Source organism: Mesocricetus auratus, unplaced genomic scaffold (assembly GCF_017639785.1).
Source record: "Mesocricetus auratus isolate SY011 unplaced genomic scaffold, BCM_Maur_2.0 Super-Scaffold_2245, whole genome shotgun sequence".
Lineage (NCBI taxonomy): Eukaryota > Metazoa > Chordata > Mammalia > Rodentia > Cricetidae > Mesocricetus > Mesocricetus auratus.
The window spans coordinates 34,863,071-34,880,862 of NW_024429180.1; the positions used below are offsets into that span (position 1 = coordinate 34,863,071).

The following is a 17,792-nucleotide window of genomic DNA, read 5'->3' on the forward strand; positions in this document are numbered from 1 at the left end:
CTCATTTGACTTTCAGATCTATAAAATATAGATTAAGCATAACCTTTTACTTCACGGGATATTAAGGATCAAAGCACAGGCTCTTTTTGAACAGCATCTAAAAAGGTAATGTCTTCTCAGTAGCAGCAGGAGAGCATTGAAACACCTTACCATTTGGAGTAATTTTTCTCAAATAGCGAGGCAAGTGTTCATTATTAACTTAGGGGACAATTTGAGAGTTTAAAAACATTCAGCTTTGTTGCTGAAATGATCAAGTTCCCAGTTACTTGCTGCAGCCTTTCTGGAAGTACTTGCTACCGACTCTGCTCTTCACACAGCTCACTGACCTTCCGTTACCGTCCTGTTGGTTGGTTTTTAGAGAGGCATGTATAACATGAACAGTAACTTCTCCCATTCTCAGGCCTTGGATCCCAGCTGTGCCACTTGTAAGCCGGGCAATAGTGGGCAGTAACTTAACTTCTTTAGGTGCCTTTCTTTCTTCATGTGGAAAGCAGAGCAGCTTTGCAGATGAAAAGTTAGTATCTCATAGGCCTAGAGGAGCAGCAGTTGGCTCACTTTTGCATGTGGGTGTTTGCTGTTTATAGGGTGCTGCTTTTGCTATGCTTGTAATTTTCTTGAGGGAAGGTCTTCTAGGGCTTAAAAAAATTAAAAGCATCTTACTGTTTTTCTGCTCTTCTAAAAGTACATCTGTGAATGGAATTAATTTTTTTCTTTGTTGTCCATCATTGAGCATCATGGTACATAATAAATCATGGGAAGGTGGCTTATGATTAAATGTATCAAATGAGGGCATTATTTATGATGAGGGATTTGAGCTGTGTTCCAGGTAGGTGAGGTCCAAGTCATACCTTCCTAAGTTAAAGAATAGCTAAGTGCCAGTTCATTGTGCCACCATTTCCTCCAAGGAATTATGCAGTAGAATATTCTGAAAGCCTTACGTATGTTACATGGATTAATTGTGAAATCCATAATCATGTACCTGACTGATTAATTTAAATTGATTTATTAGAGACAATGTCTACTGTAGTCTAAACTAGTTTTGAATTCACTATATAGCAAAGATTGGCCATGAGTTCCTGATCTTCCTACCTTAGTCTTCCAAATGCTGGCATTACAGGCATGGACTACCATTCCTGTCTCTGATTGGATGATTTTATTGTGAACTGTTTCCCTAGGATATGGGGAGTTTTGACTTTAATTGCTTCATTTTCCAAAAGTAGGCTATTTGTTTGTATCATAAAGTAAAACCTTTTAATGTTCCACTTTTAAATAAAAGGTTTTCACATTGGTGACATTAATTATGGACGTTAGAATTAAACTGTTTTTGTTTATTGAAACTTTGGATAGAATTCAATTCGTAATGACAATTACAATTCATTTCTAATGAATAATTTGACAGCCTGAGAAATGAACATAAAAAATGGAGTACATATAATCTGTATCCAGAAATTCAATGTGACAGGTTCATTTCTTTATAAAGGGTGAAGGTTTCCAATTAAAATCACATTCTAACTTTAGTCAGCCTCCCGTCAGAATGTTTTGCCTTTATTGATATGTTACCTTCAACAAGCTTTCAGTTCCTTTATGCATATACTCCTAAGCCTGAGGTGGTGCCTGGTATAGACTTGTAGAATCTTGAATGCTTGCCTAATTGAGAAGCCAAGTTACTCTTGTAACTTTGTACCACTGGTTGCTTAATTCATTCATGATTAATTTAAGTGTAAATGTAGTTTAGATATACTAAATATCCACCCCTTTCCTGAAAAGCTCTAGTAGTGTTGGGCAAAGGCATGCAAAAACCAGATATTTTCATGACTGACTACGTCGAAGACTAAATTTAGAGTTCCAGCCCTAACCTCTGTGCTAGTTTAGGCTTAGGCAGAATTCTAATCTGTGTCTGAGCTTCCAGTTTCCTATTGGTAAGATGGAGGTGATCAGGATCTGGTGTTTGTTGTGAACATTAGTTGGGTGGATGTTTATTATGGCAGGTTAGGAAAAGTGCTTACCAGTTCCTACGTGGTAGCTTTCAGTAGTTCTAGGACACTTGAGAGTACTGAAGATCTCATCACTATGAAATACAGCATGCGGACTTGACCATGTTGAAGGGGATCTAACAGGAGCTCTGACACTGAACATTTCCGCCTCCTTCCTCCTTCCTCTCTTCTCATCACCTCTTTCATGTCAGATGCTGGGTTTGTGTCTAGGCTTTCTGCCCTTCATTGGAGTGGGACACACATCATGAAGTTTGGGCCCTAGAACTCTCCCCTTTCTTTCTTCTTAATCTCAGCGTCTAGCCCCTGACCTCACCTCTCTTTTCTTTCTCTGCCCTCTTCCCTTGTCAACATTTGTTTCTTACTAAACCCCCACTCCAGAGACAGAGGTAACCCTGGAACTTTCTTTGATCCAGCATGCCTTCAAGTTCCTTACTTCCAACCTCACATATGGTGAACTATAAGTAGATAAAATGACCTTTGGACCCCTTGTTTTGCCTCAGATCTCCACACTTGGCAGAACCTAGCAGTCACCACAGTGTGAACCTGGCTGCTGCATCCTGCTGGAAATCCTCCCTGCTATTTGACCTTATGCCCCTATTATGTGGGTTTGAACACTGTAGGCACATGATTATCAGTACAGGGGCCACCTTGCTCTGACCCTGGAATGGGCACTTTCTTAATCACTTACTCCCCACACACGACTTTGAAGCAGCACTCTCACATAGATCTGAAAAGGCCTGGGAACCTTCCTGAGGTGTCCCAGTAGGGAACAAGACTTGATGGGTATGCGCATTGATAGTCTAATTGAGCCCTGACTTTTAAGTATCCCTGACCATACCTTTCTAATTTTTTTCTGTGATTATGCTAGACATTATTATCAATTCTTTTATTTCAGCAGTGGACCTTATTTCCTATTGTATAAATTTATTTTGTAATTTCCTTTTTTTTTTTTTTTCCTGGAGGCAGGATCTCATGCACTCTGATACCCCACACTGGCCTCAAACTTGCAATGTAGTTGGGCTGTGGGAGTGCTAAACTCGTTCAGGAGAAGTTCTGTGTTACATAGGTCTTCATTTTCGGGCCTGACAAGTGGCTTGCTAGCTTCAGGGCTCTCGATCTATATTCTGCTTGATTAGATCTAAGAAACACATGAAACACAACCCAGGGTTATTAATATTGGAAGTATATGGAAGAACTTCAATTGTGTTTTCCCCAGCTTTATTCAGTCACTCACTTTGCAAATGTGCAGTCTTTGATTTGGTTTAAGTGATTCAACAGCTAAGCGTATAGAAATAAAAGTATTAGTCACATTAAGCAAGGACACCTAATGATAGTTTAGTTAATTTCAAATTATCAAAAATTTAAAAATTAATTTCCTTTAATTAGTTATTGAGGTGATTTTTAAGAAATGTTATGTTGGAATGTGGTTGTTTCATGGCTCCTGCTTTATCCTAAATCAGAAAGATACAGTTATATGGGATTTTACTCTGCATTGATGCTTAACTAACACATAGTGTTGTGGACAGTATTCCTGGGGAGACATCAACAAACATCTACTCAACCCAGAGAAGGAGCCATTGAATCCGCAGGGGCCGTGACCCACAGCTTGAGAACCACAGCCTTAGACCATCGTGTTGTTTCACTTCCTTTTAAACACACTGTCTTAATGAGTTTTTCTTCAGGGTGGGAAGCTTTGATCTCAGAAGAAATTGCCACATAAAACATATGTGCATATATGTGAGAAATAAAGACACCTCAGATACTCATTTTATTTTTGTTATATACTCCAGAGAGCAACTTCATCCAACAAAGGGAGAAACTCGCTCACAGAATTGTGTGCTCTTGTCGGTGCCAGTCAATTCACAGGAATTCTGTCTTGCCCTGCGGGTCTTATCCTAGGTGCTCACTGTTGTCACTACTTAATAACCGTTCATTTGAATTGGGCTCATCCTAAGTCATTTGGTTTCACTTCTCTTTGCTCTTTAGCTCAAACTGCCTCCCCTTTACTGTCTGTCAAGGTGTGACTGTGGTGACTCGTCACAGCTGCGAGTGACAGTGGGAAAGGGCATAGATCCAGACCTCATTTGTAGTTGACCCTGCCTGATTCCATTCTTAGACTGGCCACTTGCCAGCTCTGCCGAGTCTCTCTGTGCCACTCAATTTTCTGATCTCTGAGATGGGGATAATAACGGGCTTGTAGGGCAGTTTGTCATATTAGTAATTGCAGCAAGTATACAGAGAGCAGTGACCATAATGATGAAAATGTAGACTGTGTCATATGGGAACCTAAGGACCATGTAGCAAGCTTGGATTCTTAGTCTAGGTCCATTTGGCTTAAAGGAACATGGCACTGTGTGGTGTCTCTTTTAAGCTTAGGAATGGGAATTGTAAGGTCACAGTGCATAGCTCCAGGAATCAAATGAAGGACTGCCAGCCTTCATGGAGGACTCTAGCCCAGAACTAAAGTCGGTACCTCTCACCTCTCTCCCTCATCAACCATGTAGTCTAACTTTGTTGTTCACTGGGTGTCTGCTTCACCATTGTTCCTCAGAGTAATGTGACTCTCACTGCTTTTAACTCCCATAGCCAGGTTTGAGGCCTCTCAGTTCCATGGTCAGTGAAAGAGGAGATTGATTTCCATGATTCTCACGGGTTTCCAGAGCAGAGGCGAGTTTGATTGACACTACTTGGGTTTCTATTCTGTCCTGTGTTTACCTGTGGCCAGTGTGAAGGCTGCTGGGCTTACCTTCATGACAAGCATTGTCAAGAAGGGATTGTGTTATCCACCATATGCAGATACATATATCCTTAGATTCCTTCATGACCATTTAGTTATTAGAAGAGTCAATCTCAAATAGCTTGTCTAACTGGGTGATCTCTATTCTGCTTTTAGATTACAGTCAGCTGGGAGAGTTGAGATCCTGGGCAAGTCTCACCTTTGGGGCTTTTCATTTGGCTGATCTGAGAGAATACTCAGAGAAGGAAACAATTTCAGGTGATTCTCATTTGAAGCTGGATGGAAAGCTAGAGAGCTAATAAATGCTTCCTGTGTTGTGGTAGGTTAGGAGCTATTAAAAATAAAAGGTGAGTTATAAACAGTAAGCTATAAAGCAAAGAGTGACCAGTGTCTGAAGGGAAGTGTAAAGAGAATAGACTGTGGGAAAATGGAGGTGGGATCTTTATCTGTTGGTGATAATGAAGGTTGGCCCATATGTAAGTGTACATATATGTGGGACCTATTTTATTTTCCTGACATCTCATTCACCCATCGTTCTTTTAGTTTCCTGATGCCCTGAAGCATTCTGGCCCTAAGGATTGCGTTGAGAAACTCAGACCATTTAGGATTCTTATTGTGGAGATCAGATACAATGATACAGTGTGTGTGTGTGTGTGTGTGTGAGTGATGCAACGGGTGAGACGAGGACAAACACTGACAGCCAGCCAAAGCAGACTGTAAATGAAATGGCCATAACAAAAACCATGCCCTAGAACAACAGTGGTTCTCAGCCTTCCTAATGCTTCAACCCTGTAATACAGCTCCTCATACTGAGGTGACCTCCAACCATAAAATTATTTTCATTACTGTCTTGTAATTTTGCTACTGTTATGAACTGTAATGTAAACATCTGTGTTTTCCAATGGTCTTAGGTGACACCTGTGAAAGGATCATTTAACCCCCAAATGGGTCATGGCACACATGTTGAGAACTGCTGCCCTAGAGGACCGCAAGCTGGCATGGATTTAGCAATAAGGACTGGATGAAAACAGATTAGAGAAATGATTCCAGGGCCCCAGATGGGTAAAACAGTGGCAAGAGTTTGCTTGGAGGACATTTGTGAAGCTAGGTGACCTGTGCGAGGATCTTTGGGAAGGGAGGGAGAAAGTGGATTGAAGTGCAGTGGACTCTGCATGGCTGTCCCAGTTAAGTCTTCTGAAATGCCTGCCGGGCAGTGCCTCCCTAGATACAGGTAAGAATGGAGGTTCAGGCAGTTAGGTGCCCACAGTCACAAACCTAGCAGGTGTCAGAGCAGGATGCCAGTTCAGGACAGTTTGGCTTTGGCTTCTGTGCAGGAAGTACTCTGTCACAGTGTATGGAAAGTTGTTATTTGTGTAGGGGCAGGTTTGATAAGAGGCAGCACTCCTGAAGTAGGGGTGCTTGAGGTGTGAGTAGGAATGCCTTTAGGGTGACAGAAGCAGTGTGAACAGAGGAATGGACCTGGCACTATCTCAGAGCAGTGGTAGATCATTTTACCGGAGCAGTTGTGAGTGGAGCCTGGGTTCTGGTAACTTATCCTTAATAGACCAATTGAAGACATACTTTATACTCCAAGCAGAAAAAGATTGATTTGATGTGGCCACATTGGGAAGAGGAGACAAGAGGTTCCATGACTGCTTCTCTCCAAGCCCACTGTGTGGTGCAGATATGATGCTTAGGTTTAAGTTAGGCAGAAGATATGCACACATCAGCTGTCATTGTCAAAGTGTGGTCCTGCCCATCAATGCCTTGCTTGCAGTCTCTCAAGCATGGTGATCTGACTATCAGAACTGTGTGAAATCTCAGACTTTCCCCTGGCATCAGCCTTTTCTTTCCCTTAGCATGAGATTCCTGGGGAACTTCCATCTTCTTGGGGTGATCCATTATTTCAAGAGCCTGATAGCCAGAGGGAGCATGAATGTCTCTCTAGGATATCTTCCTTTCTTCCAGAAAAGTTACAAGATTCTGTGTAGAATTATTGAGGAGAGGATGAACTCTTGATGCTTCAGTAATTTGGGGATTGGTGCAGAAGAAAGGTGCTAAACCTGCAGCACAGAAGAATGCCAGGTCGTGACAGAAGAGAGAGAGAGAGGAGACAGAGGGGGAAGAGAGGGGAGAGACAGAAGGGAGAGGGGAGAAAGAGGAGAGACAGAGGGGGAGAGAGAGAGTGGAGAGAGAGAGAGAGGAGAGAGGGGAGAGAAAGAGGGGAGAGAGGGGAGAGACAGAGGGGAGGGAGAGAGGGGAGAGACAGAGGGGAGGGGAGAGGGGAGAGAGAGAGGGGAGAGAGGGGAGAGAGAGAGAGGGGAGAGAGGGGACAGAGAGAGAGGAGAGAGAGGAGGGGAGAGAGAGGGGAGAGAGAGGGGAGGGAGAGGAGAGAGAGAGGGGAGAGAGAGGAGAGACAGAGGGGAGAGAGAGAGGAGAGACAGAGGGGAGAGTGGGGGGAGAGAGAGGGGAGAGAGGAGACAGAGGGGAGAGAGAGAGGGGAGGGAGAGAGGGGAGAGGAGAGAGGGGAGGGAGAGAGGGGAGAGAGAGAGGAGAGACAGAGGGGGACAGAGCAAGGAGAGAGGGGAGATTGAGGGGAGAGAGAGTAGAGACAGAGGAGAGAGAGAGAGGGGAGAGGGGAGAGAGGAGAGACAGAGGGGAGAGAGAGAGGAGAGACAGGGGAGAGAGAGAGAGGGAAGACAGAGGGGAGAGAGAGGGGAGAGAGGCTAGAGAGAGGCTAGAGAGAGAGAGACAGAGAGAGACAGAGAGAGACAGAGAGAGACAGAGAGAGACAGAGAGAGACAGAGAGAGAGAGGGGAGAGTGGGGAGAGAGGGGAGAGAGGGGAGAGAGAGAGAGAGAGAGAGAGAGAGACAGAGACAGACAGAGAGACAGAGAGAGACAGAGAGAGAGAGAGAGAGAGAAATATATCTTATGGTCCCAAGGACTCTTAGGAATTATGTTTAAATAGTTAAGTATTTTCCCCTTACCCTCTTTTCTTTAAACAAGCTTGACTGTCTCTTATGCCCTTTGGACTAATCCTACATTAAGAAAACAGTTTTGTTTACAGAATTAGCTCAGTTTGTCCCCAGATTGCTTTTATTGGCTTTTAGTGTTTGGGGAGTATTTCTAATGTTTTTAGTAAATGACTCTGGAAGCATAACCAAACAAGCAGTAAATGTCTGTGGCCAAACAATCTGCTTCAAAGGCCCTGAGCAGCTCCCACCATATAACTTATATAATAGACTGATTTTATTTGACTATCATGCATTATTTAAGTTGATTACATAAAGTGTTTTTGAACATGCACAGCATTTGTGACTAGCTAGAAGAATGCAAGCTCTTGTCCTTAAGTTGATCTAGGACTGAGCTGCTGCTGCCTTCACTGTGCACTTTAGTCTGTACAGTGGCTTGCTTGCTACCTGATTCCTGCCATATTTCTTTTATTTTTGCTTATAAGCCTAGCCTTTAACAGCAGGGTCATCTCTCTTGCCCCCTCCCTTTGTTTATTTACTTTTGGTTTTTTGAGACAAGGTTTCTCTGTGTTGCCTTGGCTGTCCTGGAACTCACTCTGTAGACCAGCCTAGCCTGCCTTTGTATCTTGGAATTAAAGGTTAGAGGTAAAGGCATATGCCACTACCACCCAGCTGCCATATCTCCTCCCTCCCCCCTCCCTCCCCCTTCTCTTTCTGCACACCAGAAGAGGGCATCAGATCTCTTATAGATGGTTGTGAGCCAACATGTGGTTGCTGGGAATTGAACTCAGGACCTCTGGAAGAGCAGCCAATGCTCTTAACCTCTGAGCCATCTTTCCAGCTTGCCATATTTCTTTTTAATGGTTCTGTTCTATTTCTTGTACCTGAAAAACTTGTTTCCATATGCATGTAACCAGCCTTTTTTAACCTATCTTTTCTTTATGTTCTTTTTTGTTTGTTTGTTTGTTTTGTTTTGGAGGCTGTCTGTCCAGCCTGGCCTCGAACTCACAGAGATCTGCCTGCCTCTGCCTCCCGAGTGCTGGGATTAAAGGCGTGCCTACACCACCTCCCGGCCTTCTTTCTGTTCTTTATGTGTGATTTTCTCAGCCAAATCTACACTTGGTCCCTGTTCCTATATTTATTTTTAAGAATTAATGTGTATATCTGTATGGCTCTCTCAGGAGACAATGGTGTCAGATATCCTGGAACTGGAGTTACAGGTGGATGTAAGCTGCCATGTGGGTGCTGGGAATTGAACCCCTGGCTTCTGTAAGAGCAGCCAGTGCTCCTAAATATTAATCTGTCTCTCTGGCCCCTGCTCTTCATATTTAAAATTGCAGTATTCAACCTTGCCTTACTAAATTCAAGGTTCACAATACTACTCGTCATTTCACAGAGTATTCACCAGCTTCCAACATCGTCTGTAATTTTATTTGCATTTTTAAAAAATCTGTTTCTCTAATATGAAATAGTTCTCCTAGGGTAAACAACAACAAAACAAAAACACTTTATTTATTGCTGAGTGCCTTGACAGAATATAGTAGTGTTTAACCAACATTTACATGAACAAATATTCTGGGAATCTTATTCTTTTACAAGAATGGGTTCTGTATTGCAAGCTTTAACTTATTCATGGCAATACATTTGGCTTTAGTCTTACATGATTGCTATGATGTTTGCATGTTAATTAGCACATGTTTAAGAGTATATAATTAGCAGGTAGGAACTCTCTTTTTAGTCATTGGACTCTGAATAGAGAACTTACTTACAAAATGTTCTGCATTTTGTTTAATTTTTTATTTGTACCATTTTGGTTATAAGGTCCTGGGGAGGGAGTAGGTTCTCCTAATATTTAATGTAATGTCATGCACATGTTGGCAGCCTGTATATATTGTCTGATAGAAACAATCACTATTATGAGACAAAGTCTCCAAGAATCCCATCTACTTTTTATATTTTGGAATCATGTTCTCATTTACATTATTGCATTAACAGGTAGAGTGAACATGTTGATGTTTACCTTTACTCTCTCAAGATGGCATGATGTCGTTTACATTTACAATAAGGAAAAATGATAGATTTCTTTTATATACACCATTAATAAGTGTCATAAAATAGAAAAATAAGCTAAGTCAATATATTATTGTTGCCACAGAAATTGAATTTGTGTCAAAAGGATTTGTGCTTGTGATGTAGTGATTCGTATATTTTTCTTGGAATTAAGTCTCTAGCAGGTGACAACATCAATAATTCACAGAACCAAGGAGCTTTTTGAGATTGGTTAATTTATATATGTGAATTAAAAAACAAATGAATAATGTGCTTAATATATTCTGACACACTGGAAAATATGCATTAAAAACCTCAGCCTATTAAAAATCTGTGCTTCTATCATTTATTAGACATATTTTAGATCTCCATTTATTCTTTTACTAATGCATACACATTTTATTTCTAAAGGAAATACTCTATTTTTGATTCAGTGTGAAAAGTATTATCATAGTAACATAGAGTTTTTCTTATTGTGAAAATGTGTATTGCATGCAACTGGACTAATGTGTAAGATTGTGAAAGCCATGCTTCAAACCCCACATCCTAGATATATAAAATCAGCATCAGTAAAACTGCACATAGTTTTAGATGCACCCCCAACCCCATGTAACATATTGCAAACATTTGCTGTGCTGTAGTTATACAGGAATGCTATTGAAGCAGAACATTAGTATCATCTCTGGTGCCCCACAACTCCTACCTAACCTCATCTGGTCCCTGTCTTCTCCTTAATTACATGAACTATGCTCGTTACCACAAGTTAATCAAGCAACAAGATTATAGTAGGGCAGCTACCCCACCCACCTCAACCTGTCCATCATGCCAGGTAACTTAATCGGTGACAAGACTAGGCTGAGGAAAATAATCTTGGTTCTTGAGACCTTGTAAATAGGTGATTAAGACGTGTTTCGTTTAACCACAGGTGAGAAGGTACTCAGCCACCTGACAGCTCATCTACATAAGCTGCCCCTGAATCAGCTTTCCTACAAAATGGTTTCCATGGATGCTAGTCTCTGCCAACTTATGTATGATTTCAGCTACTTTATGAGGAACTTCTTTCCCTTGCTTCTCAGCTGCTTGACTCTTGTGCACCGGCACTATGATTCATTCTTTCTCTTGCTTTGGGAAATATTATGTGGATTACAATTTTAGCTATGTAAAGTACTGTTGCATACTTGTGTCTAAACCTTGGATCCCATGTGCTGCTTCTCGGTATAACTTTCAGTAGAATTTGCAGGTTATAGGGAAAAAGCACGAGGTATGTTCTACCTAGCTGTTCACTCAATCAGTCTAATTAGATATCCTTCAGGTGATGCTGGAATGTAAGCAAGATCTTTCTCAGGTGTATGTGAAACAGTACATGGTGCTGTGTTGGCCTCAGGACTATTTACTCTAAATTCCTGACTTGGATCAGAGCCTAGGAGGCTGCAGCATCACCACAGAAACTGCATGACAGGGAAAAGCTTCTAGTTTTTTTGGATACTCTGGAACCAGCTGATTTTCCTTTAGAGCACAATCTTTGCATTTCATCCTTTTCCAACGAAGTGCTCTTGGTTTGGAAACTCTTAAGCTAAAACTGAACCCATTTGTAGATTGGTCCAGAGACCTGACTAGCCTTTCCCTGGATGCACTGTGGAACTGCTTTTGATCTGATAGGATAGATTTAAGGAACAAGAGTAGCTGAAGAGAAAACTCTTAAAATAGATCTTAAAACTGTGTTACTAGAATTAGCTATTGCAGTTTTGGTTTAGTTTTATCTGAATTTTGAATGAGTTCCTTGAAGGCAAGAATGGAATTATATTTGAATTAGAAAAGAAAAATAAGCCGGGCGGTGGTGGCGCACGCCTTTAATTCCAGCACTCGGGAGGCAGAGGCAGGCGGATCTCTGTGAGTTCGAGGCTGGGCTGGACCGATAGCCTCCAAAACAATACAGAGAAACCCTGTCTCGTAAAAACCAAAAAAAAAAAAAAAAAGAAAAAAAAAAAAGAAAAATAAATTGTTAGGTCTCCAGACAGTGATGCGTAACATTGGCAACAAAGTCTAAACAAAAGTTGATCCTTTTGGCTGGTTTTTCTGCAGATGTGGGCCTTCCGAGCAGGAATGTAGCAGACTTGGCTTATATTGAACCCTCTGCTCCAGTTTCAGAAAAAGGCGTCTTTTCAAGTCTCTTCTGGAGCTTCCTGGATGCTGCCTTCTTAAAGCTGATCTTTCCTCTTTCCACAGAATACAGATATGGAAAAGGAGACATTGGTCCTCTATGTGACTGAAGAGAAGCCTGCTTAGTGGCTGGGATGATTGTCTTTCTGAGCCAGTCAGGATTACAGTGTGAATGAGTGATTAAAAGAGACTGCAGAGAAATTCCTAACATCTCTTCTCTGACTTTCACTATGCAGACTAAAAGCATGCTCTGCAACCACACAAAGGACTAGTCAACTTGAAAGTTTTTCTTCATGTTATCAAAGAGCCAGCCTTACTCTTGTCCTAAGGGGTAGGGAAACATCAGTGTTATTTTTGGACCTTTTGAGATGTTAAATCCGGAGACCTTGCAGAATCATATTTTCACATCTGTGTTGTGGTTCTGTGATTGCTTAAGAGCTGACCCTGTAGGTGTGTTTGATGACATGGTTAGAAGTGATAATCTATTTTCATACTCTATATAATTGGTGTTGACATTAAGATAAACTCAGGCATGTGGTTTAGAAATGTTATTAGGTTAAAGTCCATATTCCTGTTTTTGGTGTAAAGGATTAGTCGGGACTCCAAATCAAATGAGAATAATACTAACGTGTCCTCTCCAACCACAGATTATGATTAGAAGACTGATCTTCGGGTTCCCCCGTTAGGCATTCCTTTGCTGGCTAGTAGGCTGCTGGTTTTATTTTGTGAGCCACATAGTGAAGTTGAGGATGTAGTTATATCAAAGGGGTGTGGCCACCATTTCAGGTCCACAGACCAGATGCCTACAAAATAGTGTTCTGTCTATTTCTTTTTGCTCTTTCCCCTAAGCTGTCTCTGAAGGGCTAGGATCATAGGCATGTATCTCCATGCCCATCTCATGATTTGGTGTAATCTTCAATATTTAGGCATTAAATGTATTCCCCCATTGAATTATGGGTATATATGTGTGTGTGGATCTGCGCAACATGTGAGTGCAGGTGTCTACCAAGTCCAAAAGAGGGTGTCAGATTCCCTGGACTGGATTTTAGAGGCGATTGTAAGCAGCCTGATTGGATGCTGGGAGAGCAGTGCACACACTTAACTAACTGTTGGACCATCTCTCCAACTTTCAGTAAATGTATTCTTAGGGGATTAAATGTACCTTGGCAACTAGGTAAGCATTTGAAACAGAGAGAGCTGTACTTCATCTACCATGCCAGACATTGTTGAATTCTCTTGGGGACTGAGTGGCACCTGCCCTGTATTGATGTCCGAACCTGTCCTAACTATATTGGTTCCTTGTTTCTCACTTCTTTGAATTTCTTTTGTTCTTCCTTTCCATATCTTTAATGTGACTTTTTTACAAGCCGTATGAAAAATTCAAAGAGGAGGCTCAGGCAACATTGGATGGTCAGTGCTGGAGCAGAGTGTCTCTGTTGGTATGGGTGAACTTCTCCATTACCAGAGTACATACTGGACACATGAGTTCCTAATTGCCACCTAGACCTACTGACATAGGACCTTGGGAGACTGTGGCTTTGTAATCTACCTTCTTGATGGCATGGTGTGGTTCCCGTGCACACAGACAAGCTGCAAACCAACTGACCTGGATGTCTAGTTGAAGAAAGTGTACCTGAGTCCAGCTTCTTTGGAGTCATTCTTACAGCCATGTCCTGAAAGCTAATGAATTAAGTTGCATTGTTATTAGGGTAATATGTTGTTATAAAAACAGCAAATTGCTCTAGTCCTGCTAGTTTGATACTTGGTGACTGTCATGCTCTTAATGACAGCAAGGGACAGATTATTTGTTCTGGTGGCTGCATGTCCTAACAGTAAAGACTGCTAAAGTTTGGACTGTAGCTTAGAATCTTTTTCCTTTGCATGGTGGTGCCTTGTGTGTCACATAACTTATCTGTTTTTGTCATTTTCTTGTAAATGTTGATAGGGGAGGAACTGTGTCTTCCTTCCTCTTGGTTTTCACAGCTTTGAGTGGATGCTCTTAAGAGTTCTGTGTCTATCTTTTGACAGCATGCACTATCTTCAATAAAAGTTTTGATGCATTGCTTAAATGGGAGAATAGAGAGTATGTTCTGTTTCTACTTTTTCCCATCTCTCTTGGATTCTATGTTCTTTTGAAAAATCCTATAAAAGCTTCTTTTTTTTTCTCTTTATTCTCTTTAATTCCACAGTGACCCTCTTGACCATTTGTCCTGGGAACTGTCATTACTAGAAAGCATTGTTACCTATCTGTAAGTCGTGCCCCTTACTTTTTACCAAGTTGAACATAGGACCACAGCAAAAAGGGTGAGGTTTTGGCTTAGGAAAAGAGTCTTAATGACTCTCTGTTACCGCTTAGCCAATTGCCAGTGGCCATGTGTACAGTGCTATGTGTATTTAGTATCAGTAGTGTTATACTGGTCCACTGCCATAAAACATTAAGAACATATCAAGTCACAAGCCCTGAAAGTCACAAATGTGTAAAACTCTTTATTTAACTTTTTATTTACTTTTCTTTGGTTGGCTAAGTATAACCCTAACATTTATTAGTTATTAGGTTTTTTTTTTTGTTTTTTAACGGTGCTCCTAGTTGCTTCCTTTTAATAATCCTTAACTTTCCTTCTTAGAGTGGATCTAGACAATGCTGTTCATGACCTGATTGATGCATGCGGGTCTTACTTTCCCCTGGAAGATGTTAAAGGCCGCTATGTTAAAGGTGTTTTGGTTAGCCAGCACCTCCAGTGTCAGTATAAGGGAATTATCTTTGTTATATACTTCCCCACCCTCTTTTAACACTTAAGGACATTCCCCTTTCATTTTGTGTATACAAAAGTAAGGCCAGAACCCCACAGAGTTCTCTGAGGATTCTGTGCTAGTCATTCTCTTTTGCCCTCAGCAATTTCAAGTCAATAGTCTTCATTTTATAAGTGTGTGTGCCAGATCCACAGGCCTCTAGACAGTGCAAGCTTCATAATGGTGAAAGTTGGATTGAATATTAAATTGAGGATTGGGGAGATGTTTCAGTGGTTGAAATGCTGCTTGTGCAAGTTTGAGAATAGGTCTTTGGTTCCAGAGAAGACATATAAGCTAGTTAATCTCACCATGAGATACTGTGAGTCTGTATTTCCTATGTTTTTACCATGATGTGTGGCACTGGAGTTGGGAAAGAGACAGGAGACTTTCCTGAACCTCATGGGTAGACTAGCTAGGTGATCATAGTGGTGAAAAATAGACCCTGTCTCAAATGAGGTAGAAAGGAGGACCCACACCCAAGGCTGTCCTGTGACCACCAAATCCCTGTTGTGGCACACATGTGTCCACATACATATGTACCACTTATGAACATATCACACACACACACACACACACACACACTATTTTCAAGCATCTCATAGAGAGTTTTCACATGTTAGAGCTTTTGTATTTGGTAAGTGGTACTTTTGTGTTTTTCCTTAGGTTTTAAAAGACTTCTTGGACACTGCAGGTTTTAGAGAAGATTGCCAGTTCTTAGATCTACTGAGAGTTTACATGTTCACAAGTGTGTAGGCAAATAATTATGTTTGATTAAGTCACATTTTGATTTTTTTTTTCCCCAAGACAAGATTGCTCTGTGTGGCCTTGGCTGACCTGGAACCTCTCTGTAGTCCATCACTGGCCTTGAACTCAGAGGTCCACTTGCCTCTGCTTCCTGAATACTAGGATTAAAGGTGTACATCCCATCCCCCAACTGACTTCATTGTTTTGATACAGATGTCTAAGGTCAGTTTTCCTGCTGTCCCTTGGTCAGTCAATACCTCCAGGCTTGTCATCGGTTCCTGCCTTTGCCATAATTCGGAACCTTCCTGGCTTGTCCTGCTGGAAATGACAATCCATAGGGAAGTGTTTTTCTAAAGGGTAGGAATAATAAACCCGACACTAGCTGCTTGTTTTCTTTCCTAAGACTGTTTTGCTACTTATACCTACATCCCTTGAGGTTTCTTTTTCTGTTTCCTGCCGTTTTTATGAGAATCTGTTTTGATTCATTACATTTTCCTGTGTGTAAAATAGTAATATGAATATACTGTATCTGGGCTTATACGTCCTTATGTCATCTAGGAAGCAGATCAAACTTTGAAAAAGTATTTAAATCACATTTGAAGCCAGTACAGTGAGGTAGCTTAAGAAAACGAAACAAACTCAGAACTATAAAAATGAAAAAGATGGAAAAGATACCTGATTTTTATGTGAGTGACTGCCCCTTTAAATGAAAGTTGTGAGTACAACTCATTTATTTAGTGAGGCTTCTTTTGGCAGTGTAGCCTGGTCTGGCCTTGATCTTATGGCCCTTTTTCCTCTGTTTCTCATGTGCACTAGCACATTCAACATATAATTCAATTAAAGGCTGTCCAGTTCTTGAACTTTGAAGACATATACACGTGTTTTTCTTGGATGTTTGCAGCTTGATTTGTTTTAATCATGTAACTTTCAGTTCTTACTTTATGTCTTCCACTTTGCTTTTTTTAAAATACAAAACCCAAAACTCATGTGTCCTGTAGCCCAGGATGGCCCCAGTTTAGCTATGTCCTCTATGGCTGTGAGCTCCTGATCTTTTAGCTTCTGCCTCTCAGTGTGGCACCAACATACTGACTGTTGTGACTTACACTGTAAAGATGTGTCTTTGCCTCAGGTGCCTTCTGATTGGTTAATGAATCGCTACATGGCCAATAGCTAGGCAGAAGAGAATAGGCGACACTTCCAGGCATAAACCTGCTCTATTGGAAGGTACACATAGAGCAATAGGTTTTGCACCTACTGTGAAACTGTTTAGTTTTGGTATTTAATTATAGTATCCATCTCCGTAATGACATTGGTTGTAAAGAAAGGCTTAAATCATATTTTATACCCCAAGATTTTAAACAGTAGTACATAGTTCAGCATTATTACTTCTTATTCTTAGGTCAAAGTAGGAAGTTTTAATTCAGCAGTCAGTCAACTTAGTGGAGTGGCTGGTTAGTTGTGGTCATTAACATGGCCACCTTCTCTTCGTATGCACAGGTTCTTTTAGTTATGCTTTTCTTTTCATTGGGAAGGGTCATGTTGGTGAAGGCAGAGACTATGGAGTACTATTTATACAGAAAAACTTAAAAAAAATTTTTTTTGAGGCAGGGTTTCTTTGTGTAGCTTTGGAGCCTGTCTTGGAACTCGATCTTGTAGAACAGGCTAACCTCGAACTCACATAGATCAACCTGCCTTTGTCTCCTAAGGGCTGGGGTTAAAGACATGTGCCACCACTGCTTGGTTACACTGGCAGGTTTTTAGTTGAGATCATCACTATGGTAAAGTAATGATCATGAAACTGTTTTAGTAGGTCAGAATGAGTGCAAATTTTATTCTGTTTGATAAATGCTGACTTTAACTATGTACCACGTATGTGTTAGATGACAGTTGTTAGCACGTGTCCTTTTATAGCATAAATGAATAGATCTGGTTTCTTGTTTAGAAATGTTTGACCCTTTCTGTCTTTGAAAGCTCTAATGCTCCAATGAATAAGGAAGGAGAATTGGAAATTGAATACAACTACCTGAATACAAATTGCTACTCTGCCCTTGATTACTAATACAGATATTTTTCTTCTTAAATACTTGTTTCTTTTGAACTATGCTTTGTGGGAAACTAATTTATTCATTTTCTAAAGTGGCCTTGTTTGTCTAGTAAGGAAATCAGCAAAAGAGGTCTCAAACAAGCTAGCAATGAAATTGAAAAGTGTCTACCATCACCACTGGTGATAAATCAAAGTGATGTTAAAGATGCAGATAATCATTCCAGTGCATTCTTCAACGTTACTAGAATTATTTAAGTTCATTAAGCCAGCAAAGTGCTTCATTATCTATTATCCTGCATAC

At 40.9% G+C, this 17,792-nt stretch overlaps 1 protein-coding gene across 2 annotated transcripts in view; it reads left to right on the plus strand.

Moving 5' to 3' along the window:
* Diaph3 (diaphanous related formin 3) overlaps positions 1-17,792 on the plus strand; it is a 433,102-nt gene that overhangs the window by 9,785 nt on the left and 405,525 nt on the right. The window lies entirely within an intron of this gene.